The sequence below is a fragment of the Choloepus didactylus genome, chromosome 9 (assembly GCF_015220235.1).
Source record: "Choloepus didactylus isolate mChoDid1 chromosome 9, mChoDid1.pri, whole genome shotgun sequence".
In the NCBI taxonomy this organism is placed as follows: Eukaryota; Metazoa; Chordata; class Mammalia; order Pilosa; family Megalonychidae; genus Choloepus; species Choloepus didactylus.
Window position 1 is genome coordinate 19,453,946 of NC_051315.1, and position 19,927 is coordinate 19,473,872.

At 36.9% G+C, this 19,927-nt stretch overlaps 1 pseudogene; it reads right to left on the reverse strand.

Annotated features, from left to right (window-relative positions):
- Positions 1-1,338: 1,338 nt before the first annotated feature.
- Positions 1,339-2,330, reverse strand: LOC119543681 (annotated as a pseudogene).
- Between the last annotated feature and the right edge of the window lie 17,597 nt (positions 2,331-19,927).

A 19,927-nucleotide genomic window follows, 5' to 3' on the forward strand; every position in this document is an offset into this window, starting at 1 on the left:
ATTTTAAGTAATATCAATTAAGTTTGGAATTAACCAATTAAACTAAAATAAATAATCATCAAAAGATTTAGATAATAAAGAGAAGCAGTAAATGACCTTTTTTGTATATTTCATAATTTTAGTTAATAGATTAAATCTTAAATTGATATATCAAGAAATAAAGGTTATATCTGCTATTAAGAGGTGAGAGGGAGCACAGGCACAAAATGAAGTAGGAAGTTTTGCAAGTCCTTCCCTCCACTTGAAAAATTAAAGATCTCGAAAAAGAGACAGGAATTAACTAGGTGTTAGCCCTGGAACCAGAATGGACATTTAGAACACCTACAGGAGAGGCAGAGGAAGTGAGAGGCTGCCAAGAATTCAGCTTTTATATGTGAAAACATAAACCAGTGACGAGCCCCCATTGCTCAGCCCAGGGGCAGCGGTTGCTGAAATGGCTGCAGCTGAGACAAAGCAGCCTGGATTCCATGAACAGTCAGATTGGGCCAGGGCTGGCAGAGAAGCCTCCTCCTCTTCAATTTGGTGTTGAGAGTCGAAGTCAGTCCAGGAGATCCCTGAAGGGCCAGTGTGGAAGCTGGCCTCAGTTTCAGCCCTCTGGGCAGCAGCGCTTCCAGCCCACTGCCAGCCTCCACCTAGACCTAAAGAGCCAGTGCACCTTCCTCATTTTTCTTCCTTCTATGTTGCCTTGTCTGACAGAGCCCTGAGGGCACAGCATGAACTCTGGACTTGGTTTCAACCCTCTCAGTGGCAGCAGTTTCTGGCCTCACACCAGCATCTACCAGGACTTAAAGTCCCAGTGCCCTTTGTCGTTGGTTGGGTTTCTTCTTTCTCTTGTCTTGTTTAGTCTGGCAGATCCCTGAGGGCACAGGACAGATTCTGACTGGCCTTGGTTTCAGCCCTTTCTGCAGCAGCAGCTTCTACCCTCACACCAGCATCTACTGGGACATAAAGAACCAGTGCATATATTTTTTCTTTTTCTTTCTGGTTGGTAGGCTTTTTCTTTCTCTTTTTGTATTTTTGTGTCTGGTGAATCCCTGAGGGACAAGCGTTGCTGGCCTAGGTTTCAGCCTCAAAATCTATAACTTCTGGCTTCCTACCGGGCATACAATAAGATGCTGAGAAAGGCAGTGCCCTTCATATTTTTTCCTTGTTTTTTTTCCTTGGGGGGTGGATACATTGTATTTTATTGATGATAAACCACAAGGTAGGGGTCTCTAAGACCCTCCCCTTCTTCAGGGGGTCTGGGATGGAAACTTTGGAAAAAGTGGGTGATTCTCAGTGTTGAGGAATTGAGTAGGGGCAAGCAATCCTCTGCAGCTGAGTGCCTCTCCCTTCTTCTCAGGCTGTTGCTGAGGCTGATGGTTCCGGGGCCTCTAACTCCTTAGAGGCCATGTGGACTATAAGGACCCTGCTACTGTAGCCAGATTCATTGTCATACCAAAAAACAGCTAGACAAAGTGGTTGTTGAGGGCAATGCCAGCCCCAGCATCAAAGATGGAAGAAAGGATGTCACTGTAAAAGTTGCAGGAGACAATGTGATCCTCCATGTAGCCCAGAATGCAATTTAGGGGACTCTCTGACACCTGCTTCACAACCTTCATGGTGTCATCGTATTTGATTCCTTTCTCCAGGTGGCTGATCAGATCTACATTGGACATACAGGGGGTGGGGAGTGGAAGGCCATGCCAGTGAACCTCCCATTCAGCTCCAGGATGACCTTGCCTACTGCCCTGGCAGTGCCAGTTGATGCAGAGATGATGTTCTGGGCAGCCCCATAGCTGTCATGCCACATTTTCCCAGAGAGGCATTCTACAGTCTTCTGGGTTATAGCAATGGCAAATACTGTGGTAATGAGTCCCTCCATGATGCTAAAGTTGTCATGAATGGCCTTGGCCAGTGGGGCCAGGCAGCTGGTGGTGCAGGAAGTGTTGCTGACAATCATGAGGGAGTTGTCATACTTCTCATGACAAACCTGGGGACATCAGCAAAAGAGGCAGAGATGATGACTCTTTTGGCTCCATCCTTCAGGTGAGCCCCAGCATTCTCCAAGACAGTAAAGAGCCAGCATCAGTATCACCATACTAGATATTGGCAGGATATTACTCCTGGAAGACAGAGATGGACTTCCCAATGATGACAAAATTCCTGTTTTCTCCCTTGATGGTGCCTTTGAGCTTACCATGGGTGGAATCATACTGGAACATGTAAACTATGCAGGACAGCTCAGTGAAGGGGTCATTGATGGCAACAACCTCCATTTTACCAGAATTAAAAGCAGCCCTGGTGACCAGGCACCCAAAATGTCCAAAACCACTTACTCCAAACTTCATCATGGGATGTGGTTGTCTGTCAAATAGGAAGGAGCAGAGAGCCTAGTTTATGTATGTATGTGTGTGTGTGTGTGCATATGCTGGGGGGGGAGGGTGTTTTGTCTGTTTCTTAGAAATATTTTTTCATTTTTTCCCCTTTCTCTCTTTCCTTCCTTTTTTATTTTTCTTTTTTTTCTTCTTGTTCTTAGTCTGATGGACTGAAGAGTGGGAGAAGTAGATTTCCAGAGTGATCAAAACAATATAATACTCAGAGTGTCCAGTATTCAACAAAAAACTACAAAGCATACAAGTAGGCAAGAAAGTGTGACCCAGGCACAGGAAAAAAAGAATTCAATGGAAAATATTCCAGAGGAAACACAGTCATTGTAATGACTAATCAAAGACCTTAGAACAACTCTAACAAATAGGATCAATGAACTACAGGAAAATATGGAAAGAACTAAAGGAAATCAGGAAAACAACATATGAACAAAATGAGAAGTTCAATGATGAGATAGAAATTCCAAAGAAGAAGCAAATTGAAATTCTGAAACTCAAAAGTACAATAACAAAAGTGAAAATTTCAAGAGAGCATATGGTGATTTGGAGCTATATACCCCAGAAAAACATGTTTCTAAATTGAATCCATTCCCATGTGTATGAACTCTTGTAAGTAGGAATTTTGATGAGGTACTCCAGTTAAGGTATGGCCCCACTGTATAAGGATGGGTCTTAATACAATTATTGAAGACCTTAAATGGAAGGTCACAGAGAGAGAAAGCCAGAGAGAGCAGCCAGAAGTTGAAAGTCAACAGAACTTGGAAGAGAAAGGAGAAGCCAGGAGAGACTTCCATGTGCATTGCCATGTGACAGAAAAGCCAAGGACCAAAAATTGCCAGTGGCCAGCCCCAGAACCCCACAGTCACCTGGAAGAAAGAACTGTCTTGATGAAACTTTGATTTTGGACTTTCCCTAACCTCAAAATTGTGATCCAATAGATTCTTTTTGTTTAAGTCAACCTTTTACTGCATGGTATTTGCTTTGGCAACCAGGAAAATAAAACAGAAGGGTTCAAGAGCAGCTTGCAGGAGATGGAAGGAAGGATCAGCAAACTCAAAGACAAAACAATTGAAATTCTCCAGGATTAGGAGAAGAGATAAAAAAGAATGAACAAAAAATGAACAGAGCCTGAGGCACCTGTGGGACATCAACAAACAAACCAATATATGTACCATAGTAGTCCCAGAAAGAAAAGAAAGAGATAAAGGACCAGAAAAATATTTGAAGAAATAATGGCAGAAAACTTCCCAAATCTGATGAAATGCATGAATATACAAATCCAAGATACTCAACAAACACCAAGTAGGATGAACTCCAAAATATCTACACCAAGACACACTCTAAGCAAACTGTACAATGCCAAGGACAAAGGAATAATCTTAAAAACAGCAAGAGAGAAGCCATATCCAAAGATCTTTAATAAAATTACCATTGAATTTCTTAATAGAAATCATGGAGGCCAGAAGACAATGGGAGGACATATTTAAAGTGCTGAGAGAAAAAAAGTTCTTACCCAAGAATAATATACCTACCAAAGTTGTTCTTCAAAGATGAAGAAGAAATTAAGACATTTCTGGATTTTTGGACAAATGCAACCTGAGGGAGTTCATTACTACTAGACCCAACTATGGGAAATGCTAAAGGGAGTCCTCTATGTTGAAAGAAAAGGACACTAGACAGCCTCTCAAAGATGGATCAGTAAATAAAGATCTCCAGTGTAGGTAAAAATACAGGTAAATATAAATACTAGTATCATTTAATTTTTCATTTGTAAGATGCCTCTGTAAGATCCCAGCACCTGGGGGCTCAGCACAGGATGGTCTGACCACCATAACTTCTGAAACATTCATTTTTTTACAAATTCAAATAATTAAGCTTTTTAAAAGAATGCTGGTTAAAAGCTTTGGTTTCTAGTAAAGATTAGCGTGTGTGGTTTTTTAAATAAGCTGTTTTGCTAAATTATTTTTAGTTGGAATATTTCAAACAGATTCAAGATCACAAACTTGTTAAATTTTATAATCGTTTGCTTCTCAAAAGTGTAATGCTGTCTTTTACTTCTTATAAGGCCTAAAATTCAAATGTATATAAAGCAAGTGTAAATCTTTGTTACTAGACATCCAATGCATAAAGATGTAGTCTGTGACAAGAACAACATAAAAGGGAGGGATTAAGGTATATAAATACTCTGTATGTGTAGGCTATTGAAGTCAAGTTGGAATCAACACAAAATAAATTGTGATAGATTTAGTACACTAAATATAATCCCCCTTGTAACCATAAAGAAAATATCTAAACAAAATCTATATAAAGGCAAAAGCTAAGTGATTCAAAATGGCTCATTATAAAAGATCATATAAACAAAAATGAAAGCAGTAATGCAGGTAAAGAGGTTGTAAAAAGGTATAAGACTTACAAAAAACAATGAGCAAAATAGGAAGTAAATCTCACCTTAGCAGTAATTGTCTTAATTATAAATGGATTAAATTATCCAATCAAATGGCAGAGATTAGCAGAATGGATAAAGAAACATTACCCAACTATATGCTGTTTACAAGAGACCCATCTTAGATCCATAGATACAAATAAGCTGAAACTGAAAAGATGGAAAAATAATTCATGCAAATAGTAATCAAGAGAGAGCAGGGGTGGCTATATTAATATCAGAAAACAATAGACTTTAAGTCAAAAAATGTTAAAAGGGACAAAGAAGGGCATTATATATTGATTAAAGGATCAATTCAACAAGAATTATAAATATATAATTATACATATATATGCACCTAAATTATATTATAATTGTTACATATAATTATAAATATACAATTATAAATATATATGCACCTAACAGCAGAGCACCAAAATATATGAAGCAAACATTGACAGAACTGAAGGGAGAAATATATGGTTCTACAATCGTAGTTGGAGATTTTGATAGGATTTTGATAGGATTTTGATACACCATTTTCAACACTGGATAGAACATCTATACAGAAAATCAATAAGGCAACAGAGAACCTAAACACACTATATACCAACTAGACGTAAACAACATATATAGAACAATTCGTCTAATAAGAACAGAATACACATTCTTTTCAAGTGCACAGAGACCATTATCTAGGATAAATCATATGTTAGGGCACAAGAAAAGTATAAATAAATTTTAAAATATTGAAATCACAAAAAGTAACCTCTATGACCACAATGAAATGAAGCTAGAAATCAATAGCAGAAGAAAATCTGGAAAATTTACAAATATGTTGACATTAAACAGCAAACTCTTAAACAACCAATGAGCTAAAGAAGAAATTACAAAAGGAATTAGACAATATTTAGAGGCAAAACCAAAGATACAGCAAACCAAATCATACAGGATTCAGTGACGGCAGTGCTTAGAGAGAAATATTTGGCTATGAATGTTTATATTAAAAAATAAGAAAGAAGTTAGGTTATTTTCTAACTTCACATCCTGAGGAACTAGAAAAAGAAGAGCAAAATAAACCTACAGTGAGCAGAAGACATGAAATAATTAAGATTAGAGTGGAGAAAAACAATTAGAGAAGGGGAAAATAATTGAGTCAATAAACAAAACAAAAAGTTGGTTCTCTGAAAAAAATCAATAAAATTTTGAGACAAAGAGAAGAGGAGAAAATGCAAATAATTTAAAACAGAAGGAAAATGATATCACTACTGGCCTTACAAAAACAAAAAGGATTATAAGAAAATATTATGGACAATTGTACACCAAAAAACTGAATAATATAGAAGAAATGACAACATTCCTAGAAATACATCAGTTATCCAAATTGACTCAAGAAGAAATAGAAAACATTAACAAACCCATAACAACTACAGAGACTGAATCAATAATCAAAAACTTCCTCCAAAAAAAGTCCAGGACCAGATGGCTTCACTGATAAATTCTACCAATCACTTAAAGAAGAAATACTACCAATCCTTCTCAAACTGTCCCTAAGAATTCAAGAAGGAACACTTCCTAATTCATTCTGTAAGGGAATGATTACTCTGATGCCAAAGCCTAGTAAAGACCTCATAAGAAAAGAAAAGACCAATATCCCTTATGAATACAGATATAAACATCATCAACAAAATACTAATGAACTGAATCCAATGGCATTTTAAAAGGGATTACACACCATGACAAGGTGGGATTCTTGCCAAGGGTAGTTCAATATAAAAAAATCAATTAATGTAATACACAACATAAGTAGTATGGAGGGGAAAAAAACACATGATTGTCTCAGTAGATACAGAAAAGGCATTTGACAAAACCCAGTACATTTCTTGATGAAAAGACTCAGAAGAGTAGAAATAAAAGGTAACTTTCTCAACATGATAAAGACAATTTATGAAAAACCCACAGCTAACATAATACTCGATGGTAAAAGACAAAGTCTTCCCACTAAAGATCAGGAATGAGACACGGATGCCTGCTTTCACCACTGCTATTTAATATTGTAATAGCAGGTCTTGCCAGAGGAATTGGGCAAGAAAAAGAAATAAAAGTTATCTAAATTGGAAATGAAAAAGTAAAACTATCTCTATTTTCAGCTGACATGATCTTACATATAGAAAACCCAAAGGAATCCACAAGAGAACTCTTAGGGCTAATAAATGAATTCAGTATAGTTGCAGGGTACAAGATCAACATACACACACAAAAATACCATGTTCCTCTATACTAGCGAAGAACAACCCAAAAAAAGAAATTAAGAAAACAATTCAATTTATAATAAAATCTAAAAGAATAAAATATCTAGAAATAAATTTTAAAAAGGATACATAAGACTTTTATAGTGAAAACTATAAGACTGCTGAAAAATATTAAAGAAGACCTAAATAAATGGCAAGACATTCCATTTACATGGATTGAAAGCATCAACGAGGTTAATATGTCAATATTACCCAAAAGATATACAAATTCACTGCAATCCCTATTAAAATTACAGCATGTTTTTTTCCTGCAGAAATGGAAAAAACAATCTTCAAATTTATATGGAACTGCAAGGTGCCTGAACAGACGAAAAAGAAGGACAGGATTGAAAGACTCACACTTCCCACTTTTAAATTGTATTACAAAGTGACAGTGATTAAAACAGTGTGATACTGGCACAGAGGGAGACAGAAAAAAATAGATCAGTGGAACAGAAATGAAAGTCCAGAATTAGACCCACACATCTGTGGCTAATTAATTTTGACAAGGGTGCTAAGGACATGCAGTGGTGAAAAATGGTGTCTTCAACAAATGGTGTTGGGAAACTAGATCTCTACATGCAGAAGAATGAAGTTAGACCCCTACTCACACCATGTACAAAAAATCAACTTAAAATGGATCAAGAACTTAAATATATGAGCCAAAACTATAAAATTCTTAGAAGATAAGATAGGGGGAAATCTCCATGACCTAGCACTAAGCAATAGATTCTTAGATATGCCACCAAAAGCATGAGGAACAAAAGAAACAAAAGATAATTTTGATGAAATCAAAATTAAAAGTTTTTGTTCATTGACGGATAGTATCAAAAAAGTGAAAAGATAACCTACAGGAGAAAATAGTTGCAAACCATATGTAAGATAAGAGTTTAATAGCCACAATATATAAAGAACTTTTATAATGCAACAGCCACAACACAAACAACCCAATTAAAAATGTGCGAAGGACTTGAATAAACATTTCTCCAAAGAAGGTATACAAATGGCCAGTATGCTCATGAAAAGAAGCTTAACATCATTAGCCTTTGTGGAAATGCAAATTAAAATCACAGTGATATACCATTTCACCCTCACAAAGATGGCTATTGTTAAAAAAGTAATAATAAAGCAGAAAATAAAAAGTGTTGGAGAGAGTGTGGATAAATTACAACTCTAGGGCATTGTTTGTGGGAGCATAGAATGGTGCCGCAACTGTGGAAAGCAGTATGGCAGTTCCTCAAAAAGTTAAATATAGAATTACCATATGACCTATCAATATTACTCCTGGTTATAAACCCAAAGAGAAAACAGGATTGCAAACAGATACCCGTTCACCAGCATTTCTAGCAGCATTATTTCCAATAGCCAGCAGCTGGAAACAACCCAAGTGTCCATCAACATATGAATGGATAAACAAAATGTGGTACATACACACACAATGGAATATTTTTCAGCCATAAATAAAAATGAAATTATGAGACATGCTGCAACATGGAAGAACCTCAAAAACATTATGTCAGTGAATAAGTAAGACATATAAGTACAAAAATTGTATAATATGACTTATAAGAGACAATTGGAAATAGCAAATTCACAAAGATAGAAAGCAGGTTAGAAGTTACCAGGGGAGGGAAGATGTGGGAAGGGGGAGAGAGAAGTGTTTGCTTAAAAATGGAGAGAGAATACAAGGGAAGATGAGGAGAGGTGAGGGGAGGCGAGAGAGAGAGGGAGGGAGGAGGGAAGGAAGGAGAGAAGGAAGGAAGGAGAGAAGGAAGAAGGAGGGAGAGAAGGACAGAAGGAAGGAAGGAGGGAGGGAAGGAAGGAGGGAGGGAAGGAAGGAGGGAGGGAAGGAAGGAGGGAAGTAGGGAAAGAAGGCGGGTAGGAGGGAAGGAGGGAAGGAGGGAAGAAAAGAAGGAAGGGAAAGAAGGACGGAAGGAAGGAGGGTGGGAAGGAGGGAGGGAAGGCGAGAAAGAGGGAAGAAAGGTGGGAAGGAGGGAGGGAAGGCGGGAATGAGGGAAGGAAGGAGGGAGGGAGGGAAGGAAGAAAGGAGAGAGAGAAGGAAGGAGGGAAGGAGAGAAAGAAGGAGGGAAGGAGGGAGGGAGGGAGTGAAGGGAGGGAGACAGGGGGGCAGGTGGGAAGGCAGGCAGCTCTCAATGATTTGGGAACAGATCATCCCACAGAGGGAGCAGCCAGTGCAAAGGCTCTAAGACAGGAACCCGTGCCAGGTGCTAGAGGGACAGCCTGCACCAGTGTGGCTGAAGCAGGGGAAAACAGAGACAAGAGAGTTCAGAGCTTGGCAGTGGCCCAGTCAGGCAGGGTCTCAGGGGGACAAAAAGATTTGAGAGATATGACAGACATTGTTATTTGGATGTCCCCAAACAATTTCCACCTTTGTATCTCTTCTTTCTGTCTCCCACCACAGTGGCTGGAAAGTCAAATACTCACTTTTCCAGCTATCCTTGAAGTTTGGGTAGCCATTGGTCCAGTTCTAGCCAATGAAATATAAAAGGAAGCCAAATGGGGTCTTCCTGGAGATGTAGTTTGCTCGCTAATAAAAATATCAGACTCCAGACCAGTATGCCACCATCCTGAGATCAAGAAGTAACAAGCAAACTAATGAAAGGACAATGAGTCAAGCACAGCTATACTGGAAAACAGAGAGAGACCAGATCATTTTTTAAATTGTTTAGCTGCTGAATAAGACCTATAACAGCCTATGTCCAGTCTTCTTCTGAAGTAAGATAATAAATATTTAAATTGTTGAAGACAGTTTAGTTGGGTTTTCTATTATTTGCACATAAATACATCCTAACTGATAAGGAGGTAACCATCTCACCTAAAAAGAAAAAATGGCTATAAGGAATCTTCTCTGGGAAGTGACACTAAATAGAGACAGGAGAAGCAGAGCTTTTCATTTCAAGCCCATCTGTACTATTTTTCAATCATATAAATGTATTATTTTGATAAAAAAGGAAAAAGAAACAGACTAAGGAAAAATAAGTATCAGAGCCTTCTATTTGTTAGGATAAATACATTATTATTTAAAAAAAAAAGTTAGGCTTTTAAATTGTTTCATTTTTAACTCGTGGGTAATTTTTCATATAAAAATTGTGCCAGTTTGAATGTATTGTTTCCCCCAAACGCCATTATCTTTGATGTAGTCTTGTGGGGCAGATGTTTCGATGCTGATTAGATTTGCTTGGAATGTGCCCCACCCAGCTGTGGGTGAGGACTCTGATGAGATATTCCCATGGAGGCATGGCCCCACCCATTCAAGGTGGGCCTTGATCAGGGTGATCAAGGTGAGCCATATGAATGAGCTGACTCAAAGAGAAGGAACAGAGTGCAGCTGTGAGTGACGTTTTGAAGGGGAGCAACCTTGCTAGAGAGGAACTTCCTGGGAGAAAGCCATTTTGAAACCAGAACTTTGGAGCAGACGCCAGCCACATGCCTTCCCAGCTAACAGAGGTTTTCCGGAAGCCATTGGCCATCCTCCAGTGAAGGTACCCGATTACTGATGTGTTACCTTGGACACTTTATGGCCTTAAGACTGTAACTCTGTAGCCAAATGAACCCCCTTTTTATAAAAGCCAATCCATCTCTGGTGTTTTGCATTCTGCAGCATTAGCAAACTAGAACAAAAACAGAAACCAGAATTTTGTCCATGGGATTTGATTACAGTTCTACAAGCTTTGCCTCCCAGGTGAAGGATATTACAACTGTATGATCACTGTTTCTCTCTCTCTTCATCTGGTGATGTCTAGTGTAGAAAATTTAACACTTAAAAAGCTGACTCTGCAAGTTGTTTGGGTGATGAAAGAGTGGTGACCTAAGATGTTATTTTGTATAGAGATGGCATTTAGAGCTACATAACCACTAAGACAGTGGTTATCAATCTCAATATGTAGGCAAATCACTTTGGAGCTTGCTAAAAATGCAGAGTTCTAAGGCCCACCATCAGAGGTTCTGTTTAGGTAAAATCAGGCATTTTTTAAAAGTTTCCAAATGAGTCTGATGCAGAGACCACACTTTGAAAAAAACCATGCTAAAGGGTAGTGAGGAAAGAAGGTGCCATCACATAAAACGGACTGATCACTCTCCCACCCACCCATCAATCCATTCTTCATGCTATAAATGTTTGGCAAGCACCCACAGCACGCATGGCACTTAGTACACAAAGCTGAGTAAGAAAGCAGTCTTGCCCTTGAAGACTTAACAGTTCAGATGCAAAGAGGCCCTTAATAGAATTTCCCTTAGGACTCTTGAAAATTGTCCTTTAGTTCAAGAATTTTTGAGCGCTTTGGAAGCCCAGGGAAAATTCTGCCTTTCAGAGCAAAACAGCTCAGTGATTGCACTTTAGAAATATTTCTCCTAATGCCAGGAAGGCAAAGATTAAGCCAGGATCATTGTCAGAACCCTGGGCCCAGTATCTGTTGGTAGAAATGATCCTGCATCTTGAACTTTATCCTTTGTATGCATGCATGTGTATATACACATGCACACACACACGCGCACACACACACACACACACACACAAAACTTTTTCTAGGGTTATAACTTATAGTCTTGGTTTTCTTTATATAATTTATAACATATTAATGTATACCCATTTTGCATGGGACTCAGATAAGGTCTAGATACAAGCAACAAGCAAGCAATTCTTAATAAATTTCAGTAGGTTGTGACATTCTAAATCTCATAGGGAAATGGACTGGTCAGACTTTCCTACAAAAGCTATTAAGACAATCTTTAATACAGAATGAGTGCTATTGGGGGTTTTAGTGGTTTTCATATCATATATCTAGATTGTATACGCTGGAAATGTTTAAAATAGCCAGTCATCCAGATGTGCTAGCTTCATACTGCCAGGCAACCAGATGTGCTGGCATTTTGTAGCAGTAGACTTGGTTTCTTCTTAAGCAGAAACCGAGTATATATATATTTGGTTCTAGACAGAAGCTAGTATGTTTCTGCTCCTGGTTATACTTTAAAATTAATTTCCCCCTAATTCTTCCAACTCAAGTTTCACATTTAAGAATTTATTCATCCCCTGATCTTCATAAATCAGATCTATGAAGCAATATACAAACTTCAGATGATGAAACATCATAGCTATAATTAAAACCCCCTTTCTCAGTACGTCTTAAGTCCACCCTTGAGGAACCAGCAGTTTTTAAAATGAACTTCCCCAATTTAGTAAATTGTCCTTCTGGAGTATAAAAATATTCCTACTGGTTATTTATCATGTATTAATTTTCCAGGTAATAAACATTTTATTGAGTGCCCACTGTATGCCAAACACTTTAGTCATTTCTCCATTCCTATTATTCTGCCTATACTGGAAGAGATTAAAATGTCAAAAACTAGTATTATTATAGGTAACTCTTGAAAATGAAGAGAACTGACAAATGCAAAGCAAATTTAGCAGCTCAACCTTCCCTCTACCACAGTGAAACCTAAGGAAATAAGATCTAACAGACAATATCCATCTCATTTCTGTTCCCAACAGTATTAGAAAGGGGTTTTGTTTTTTAAGTGCCAGCCCAATTCTACCAGGGCACGCCTTTAATTGTCTTTTTATAAAAGGCTTTGGCAAATACATGTGCAAAATCATCTTTAAAATAAGTTTCAAGGTAAGACTGAATTTCTGAGGATGGAACTACTACCATTTAAGAGATTATTTCAAATAATAGACCAATGAATCACTATATTGAATTATGTGTAATGTTTATTAACCAAAAGTCACACAAAAATACAATTCCTAAAAGTAGTGTGTGCATTTGGGCTAATGAAAAATAATGGCTTTCTCTTCCTGGATATTATATTGAAGAATAAATAGTGGAAAAAATTCCAAAGTACATATCCTTCCTCCTCTGTTTGAGGCATAGCTTAAAGAATTGATTCAGAAGGGGGGAAATTGTTTCATTTGAAGTTGTTTGAAAATCAACATCTCCTATACTAATCTCTCTGAAATATCAATCCCAACAGATCATCAGTGATTTCAAAGAGTTCCTTGACCAAATTATGATTGTGAAGTGCTTTATACTGCAGTCTCCTTTTAGAGATTCCCAATGAAACTTATCATTAGCAGGTATAGGAGAAGTCCTGCAGTAGAGAGCCTTTGAATTTTGTTTAAACTTGAGTTCCAGACTTATTTTACCATGCAGCATGATTTCTAATTGGAAGAAATGGGATAACTCCTTGGAAAAGTATCCTTCTGTCCATCAGATGCCTGAATATCTGAATAATGGGCTAGACTTTTATTTTTTGATGATATTTTATCCTTGAGCAAACACATCAGTGCAATGCTGAAAAAACAGGAAGATCAGAACATTCTATTATTGGTAAAATTTTCTGTATATTGTTGCTCTGTGTTAACAATAAATTGTTGGTTTCATGAAATTTCAACAAGTATTATGTTCCTTTGGAAGAGAAAAAAAGAAAACTTTTATTTTTCAAACACAAGTATTTTCTGTTAATTTTTCATGCACATCCCCAAGATTTTACCAGTTCTCTACCCCATCACTCTTCTTCCTGGGAATTCTCTGAAAAGGGGAGCTGACAGGCTGGAGAAGGCAGAAGTATAAATCCTACTAAAACAAAATAGGAGTACAATCTCACAAAAAGCAATTCATCTGTGCAAGAAAAGTTTAATGTGCAGTGGAAGGAGACCAGAAAAATTGATGCAGAAGCTCAAAGGACTTCAAAACTGCTTAAAATTCCCTTTCAGTGTGATGAGAAGACTTCTAGATTGTCTAAGCTTTCAAACCTGAATATAGTTTTTAAGATCAAGCATGAAAGAGTGTGCCTTTAGGAAAAAGAACATTACAAATTTTCTCAAGGTAGAATCCATATTGTCATGAAGCCTATAAATCTAATTTGGTCAATTAGTCAATTAGAGGCCCCCTCTCCCTGCAGGATAGTACATTCAGGATCCTAACAACCTCTCGGTAAGGAAGGATACCAAAATGGGAAGATTCTTGAACTAGAAAACTGGCAAAATCCATTTGAAAACTAAAAATCTATTTTAACCCTAGTGCTACCTCAAAATTGCTATGTCTTTGGGTGATCATTAACACTCTCAGGCCCTTCATTTCCACGTCTGTGGGAGAATTTCTATTGAATGCTTACACACTTATTAGACAGTAGAATCTTTCTTAACTGTTTTCCTAACAGTCTTGTATGTTATGTGGATAAATTTATACTCTCTATTCCTATAGAAAACATATGACTGGATTCCTATAGCACACCCAGAACAGCCAAGCACTTGAACCCTACCACTTGGCCACATGCTGAGTTCTGCTCATTTTTGTGTCCACTTTACTTGTAACTATAATTGCAACCTTTCATTATTATTTTGCACTAGTGAATAGAAAGGTAGAGTCATTTCTCAGAAGTTTGGTTATATGTTTAGATGAATCTCTACAATAAAATGACGGGGAGATTCTAATACTGGTTGTTGAACTGAGTGTGGGTAACATGACTGTAAAAGTTTTGGGGCGAAGTTTATGAAAATCCAGAAGGATACTGAACTCAGATATCTTCATATGGATCTTCAACTTAATGCAGCTTCTTGAATTTTATTTTGAAATAGTTTAATACTCACAAGAAGTTTCAAACAAGTACAAATGTCCCACGTACCCTTCACCCACTTTCCCCCAAAGATAATAACTTATGTAATTGTTAGTACATTGTCAAAACCAGGAAATTGATGTTGGTATAACATTATTGACTCTAGATTCACTTTTAACCCAAATTATAAATAATGAAGGATGCATTATGGGTTTGGTAAATTCAGTAAAGATGAAGGTAGAACTCCAACTGACAAACTCATGGTCAAATAATAAAAAGTGTAGCCATATGTCAAAAAATTGTCAGAACTAAATGTTTATAGCAATTGATGGATAACTTTTACATTTAAAAACTTGGCATGATATCCATTTATTTAGTACCAGCAGAGAGAATTTTAGAGTAATCCCCCGATATGTGACATATTGAACGAAGATTACAAACAACAAATAGATCAGTGGAGATTATTTGTTGGAAGTAAGATTAGGGATGATCTAGAAATTATACCTGCAAAAACAAATACATCTAAATATGAGAAAGAAGGAAAAGGGTAAGAAGAATTGAGACATCCAGTCAACCTACATGATGGTGTAAGATGCTCTGGGATACCATTCTCCCACAGGATCTTTGAAGAACAGCAAAAACTGACAGAACATTTTCCTCAGAGATCCAGAAAACAGTTTAAAGGGTTGCAGTAAACTGGGAAAACACTGAATCAAGAAAATAGAACTTGAAAATGGTAGGGAAAGTTCATGGCACCTTGCTGGCCCCTTTTCAAACCTCTCCCCAGTGTGATGTGGAGTGGCCTGTGCTCTCACTGTGTGTGCTTGGCCTAGTTACACAGGGAGCAGAATAACCTTATGTGCATTCTGTGCTGCCTGTATATCAGTGTCAGTGTATCAGGTGGCAACAGGAAGGAATGAACCAGGACACTAATCTCTGGCTCAACCCAGAATTTGCCCTGCAGGCAGAAGCAGCTTTCAGACATCTAAAGCCATTTAAGAAACAATCAAATCAAAGTGGCCTGGGGCAAAGGATTACTGGCTTCAAGACATACAACAAAGCACCCAGAAGGGGGGAAGAAGAGTTTATTCCATAGGGAGTAGAGGGTACCTTGGGATCCCTGCAAATAGGAGATTCCTAAGGCCATGACCACACGCCCAGAACAAGATGCAAGTTCAGAAAAGACCAGAGAGGACCCTGCACTTTTACCTCAGGCTGATCGTCTTGGTAGAAGGCCAAACCCTGAATGAAAGAACAACCCAACCCAGAGCCAATTTGAAAACACTGGTTTTCCTTGTTTTTGTTATCTCCTGGCACTCAAGGAAATCTGTCATATCACTAGCTGGATACAAACTTAAGAAACAATTCAGGGACTACATCACAGAGTTAACATATTAAAACATTAAAATATACAGTGTGCAACAAAAGATTATGACAAAAAAGAACCAAAAAATCATGGTCAATATGCAAAAGATTATAAGACAAACAAAGAAACAGGAAATGATGGCCCATCCAGAAGAACATGATAAAACTTCAGAAGCCATCAACAAAGAAGACCAGACTTTAGACAAACCTGACAAGACACTTAAAAAAATGATCTTCAATATACTCAAAGATCTAAAGGAATATAGAGAGATAGAACTAAAGGATATCAGGAAATCAATAAATGAACAAAATGGGAATTGCAATAAAGAGATAGAAATTATAAAAAGGAACCAAACAAAATACTGCAGTTGAAGACTATAATAAGTGAAATGAAAATTCCCCAGAGGGTTTCAACAGCACATTGGAGGAGGCAGAAGAAAGAATCAGTGAACTTTAACACAAGATAATTGAAATTATTCAGGCTGAGGAACAGAAAGGAAAATTAATGAAGTGAACAGAGTCTAAGAGACCCATGGGACACCATCAAGAATACCAGTACACACATTATAGGAGTCCCAGAAGAAAAATAAGGAGAAAAGGGGGCAGAAGGAATATTCAAAGAAATAATAGCAAAAAACTTCCTAAATTTAATGAAAGACATGAATATACACATTCAAGAAGCACAACAAAATCTAAACAAGAGAAAATCAAGGATAACCATGCTCAGACACATTATAATCAAATTGTAGAATACCAAACAAAGAGATAATTCTGAAAGCTGTAAGAGAGAAGGAACTTGTCATGTACAAGGCAGCCTCAATAAGATCAAATGTCATTTTTTCATCAGAAATCTTGGAGGCAAAAGGCAGTGAGATAAAAATATTTAAGGTGCAAAACAAAATAATTGATTCAAGTATTTTATAACCATCAAGACTGTCTTTTAAAATGAGGGATAAATTAAGACATTCCCAGAAAAATAAAAGCTGAGAGAGTACATCAAAATTAGACTGTCCCTACAAGCAATGATAAAAGAAGTCTTCAGATTGAAGTAGCAGACACTAAACAATAAATTAAAGCATTTTAAGAAATCAAGATCTCTAGTAAAGGTAACTATATGGGTAATTATAAATGCAAGTACTGTTGATTTGTATTTATGTTATGTAACTGTACTTCTTACATCTTACAGGCTCTAAAATGCAAATGCATAAAAAGTAATGATAAATCTAGGGTTTTGGGCACACAATAATAATTTGTAACAAGTACAACAAAAAGGTGGGAAGTAGAAGGGTATAGGAACATAGTTTGTGTATGCTATGGAAATTAAGTGGGTATCAAATTGAAAGTGATTGTTATAGATTTAGGATGTTAAATTTAAGTCCCATGGTAACCACAAAGAAAATACCCAAAAAAATATATACTGAAGGAATTGAGAAGGGACTCACAATGATTCACCACCAAAAACAACAACAACAAAAAAAAAAAAACCAAAAAAATCAAAGTAGGCAGTAATGGCAGAATTAATGGACAAAAGAAGTATATGACTCACAAAGACCAAACAGCAAAAAGCAAGAAGAAAGTCCTGAATTATCAGTAATTACTTTAATTGTGAATTGATTAAATTCTCCAGTAAAAGGCAGATGTTAGCAGAAAGAATAAAAAAAATGACCCAACTATCCAACTATATGCTGTTTATAAGAGATTCACCTTAAATTCAAATACACAGGTAGGTTGAAAGTGAAAAGATGGAAAAAATACTCCATGCAAATAGTAACCAAATAAAGCTAGGGTAACTATAATAATAACAGATAAACTTTCAGTAAAAAACTGTTACAAAGGGACAAAGAAGTACATTATCTACAGATAAAGTGGTCAATTAAACAAGAAGACATAACAATTGTAAATATATATGTACCTAACCACAGAGCCCCAAAATATATGAAGAAAATATTGATAGATTTGAAAGGAGAAAGATATGGATCTACCTTAATAATACAAGAGATGAATATGCCACTTTTATAATGGATAGAATATATAGACAGAAGATCAAAAAGGAAATAGAAGACTCAAACAATACTTAGTAAACCTTAAGACTTATCAGACATATATAGAACACTTTACTCAATCACAGCAGAATACACAATTGTCTCTAGTGCACATGCATCATTCTCCAGGACAGAACATATGCTTCTCAGGTAACAAAACAAGTCTCAATAAATTCAAAAGTAATGAAGCCATACAATGTATGTTCTCTGAACACAGTAGAATGAAGCTATAAATCAGTAATAGAGGGAGAAGAGAAACTCACAAATCATTGAAAATAAACAAACACTCTTACATAATCGATGGATCAAAGGAACTTAGGAAATATTCTGAAGTGAATTAAAACAAAAACATGAGTTACCCAAACTTACTGGATGCAACAGAGGCAGTGCCAAGAGGGAAACCTGTAGCTCTTACATGTAGCTTACATGAAAAATGAAGAAAGATCTCAAATCAGAGACCTAACCTCACACCTTGAGGAACTAGAAAAAGAAGAACAAATCAAACCCAGTGTGAGCAGAAGAAAGGAAATAACAAAGATTAGAATGGAGATAAATGAAATAGAAAAGAAAATAAAACAGTATCAACAAAACCGAAAGTTTGTTCTTTGAAAAGCAACAAACCTTTAGCTAGACTGACAAAGAAAAAGAGAGAGAAGATGCAAATAGCTAAAATGAATATTGAAAGGAGGGACATTATTGCTGATCCCACAGAAATAGAAGATTATAAGAGGATACTATGAACAATTGTATGCCAACAAATTAGCAACTTATAAGAAATGGACAAGTTCCTAGAAACACACACTACCTACCTGACTCAAGAAGAAATAGAAGATCTCAACAGACCAATAACAAGAGGTTGAATCATTAATCAAAAACCTGCCAATAAAGAAAATTCCAGGACCAGATGGCTTTATTGGTGAATTTTAGTAAACATTCAAAGAGAATTAAGACCAATACTGCTCACAATCTTCCCAAAAATTGAAGAGGAAGGAACACTTCCTAATGCATTCTAAGAGGCCAGCATTGCCTAAAACCAAACACAGATAAAGATATCAAAGAAAAGAAAATTACAGATCAATATCCCTTATGGGCATAGACGCAAAAATCCTCTACAAAATGCTAGCAAACTGAATCCAACAGCACATTAGAAAAATTATAAACCAGGAAGAAGTGGGATTTATCCCAGCAATGCAAAGTTGAATGAACATAAGAAAATCAATTAATGTAACATACCACATTAATAAAATGAAGGAAAAACACCACATGATCATCTCCATTGATGCAGAAAAGGCAAAGAAGATCTAAATAAATAGAAGGATATTCAGTTTTCATGGATTGTGTTCTGGTTTGCTAATGCTGCTGTTATGCAAAATACCAGAAATCGATTGGCTTTTATAAAGGGGGTTTCTTTGATTACAAAGTACCAGTCCTAAGGCCATAAAAGTGTCCAAACTAAGGCATCAATAATAAGATACCTTCACTGAAGAATGGCCAATGGCATCCAGAACACCTCTGTCAGCTGGGAAGGCATGTAGCTGGCGTCTGTGTTCCCAGGTTGCATTTCAGAATGGCCTTCTCCAAAATGTCTCTGGGCTTGTCTCTCTTAGCCTCCTCAGCTCCTGTGCAGCTAACCATCTGGGGGTCCTCTCTTAGTTTCTCCAGAGCAAACTCTGGGTTAGCATCTCTTAGCTTAGCATCTCCAAATGTCCTTCTGTCCACATCAACTATCAACTTTTCAATGGCCTTCTCCAAAATGTCTCTCTCTTATAGGACTCCAGTGATTTAATTAAGACCCACCCTGAATGGGCAGGGTCCATATCTCCATGCAGATAATTTAATCAAAAGTATAGCCCACAATTGATTCAG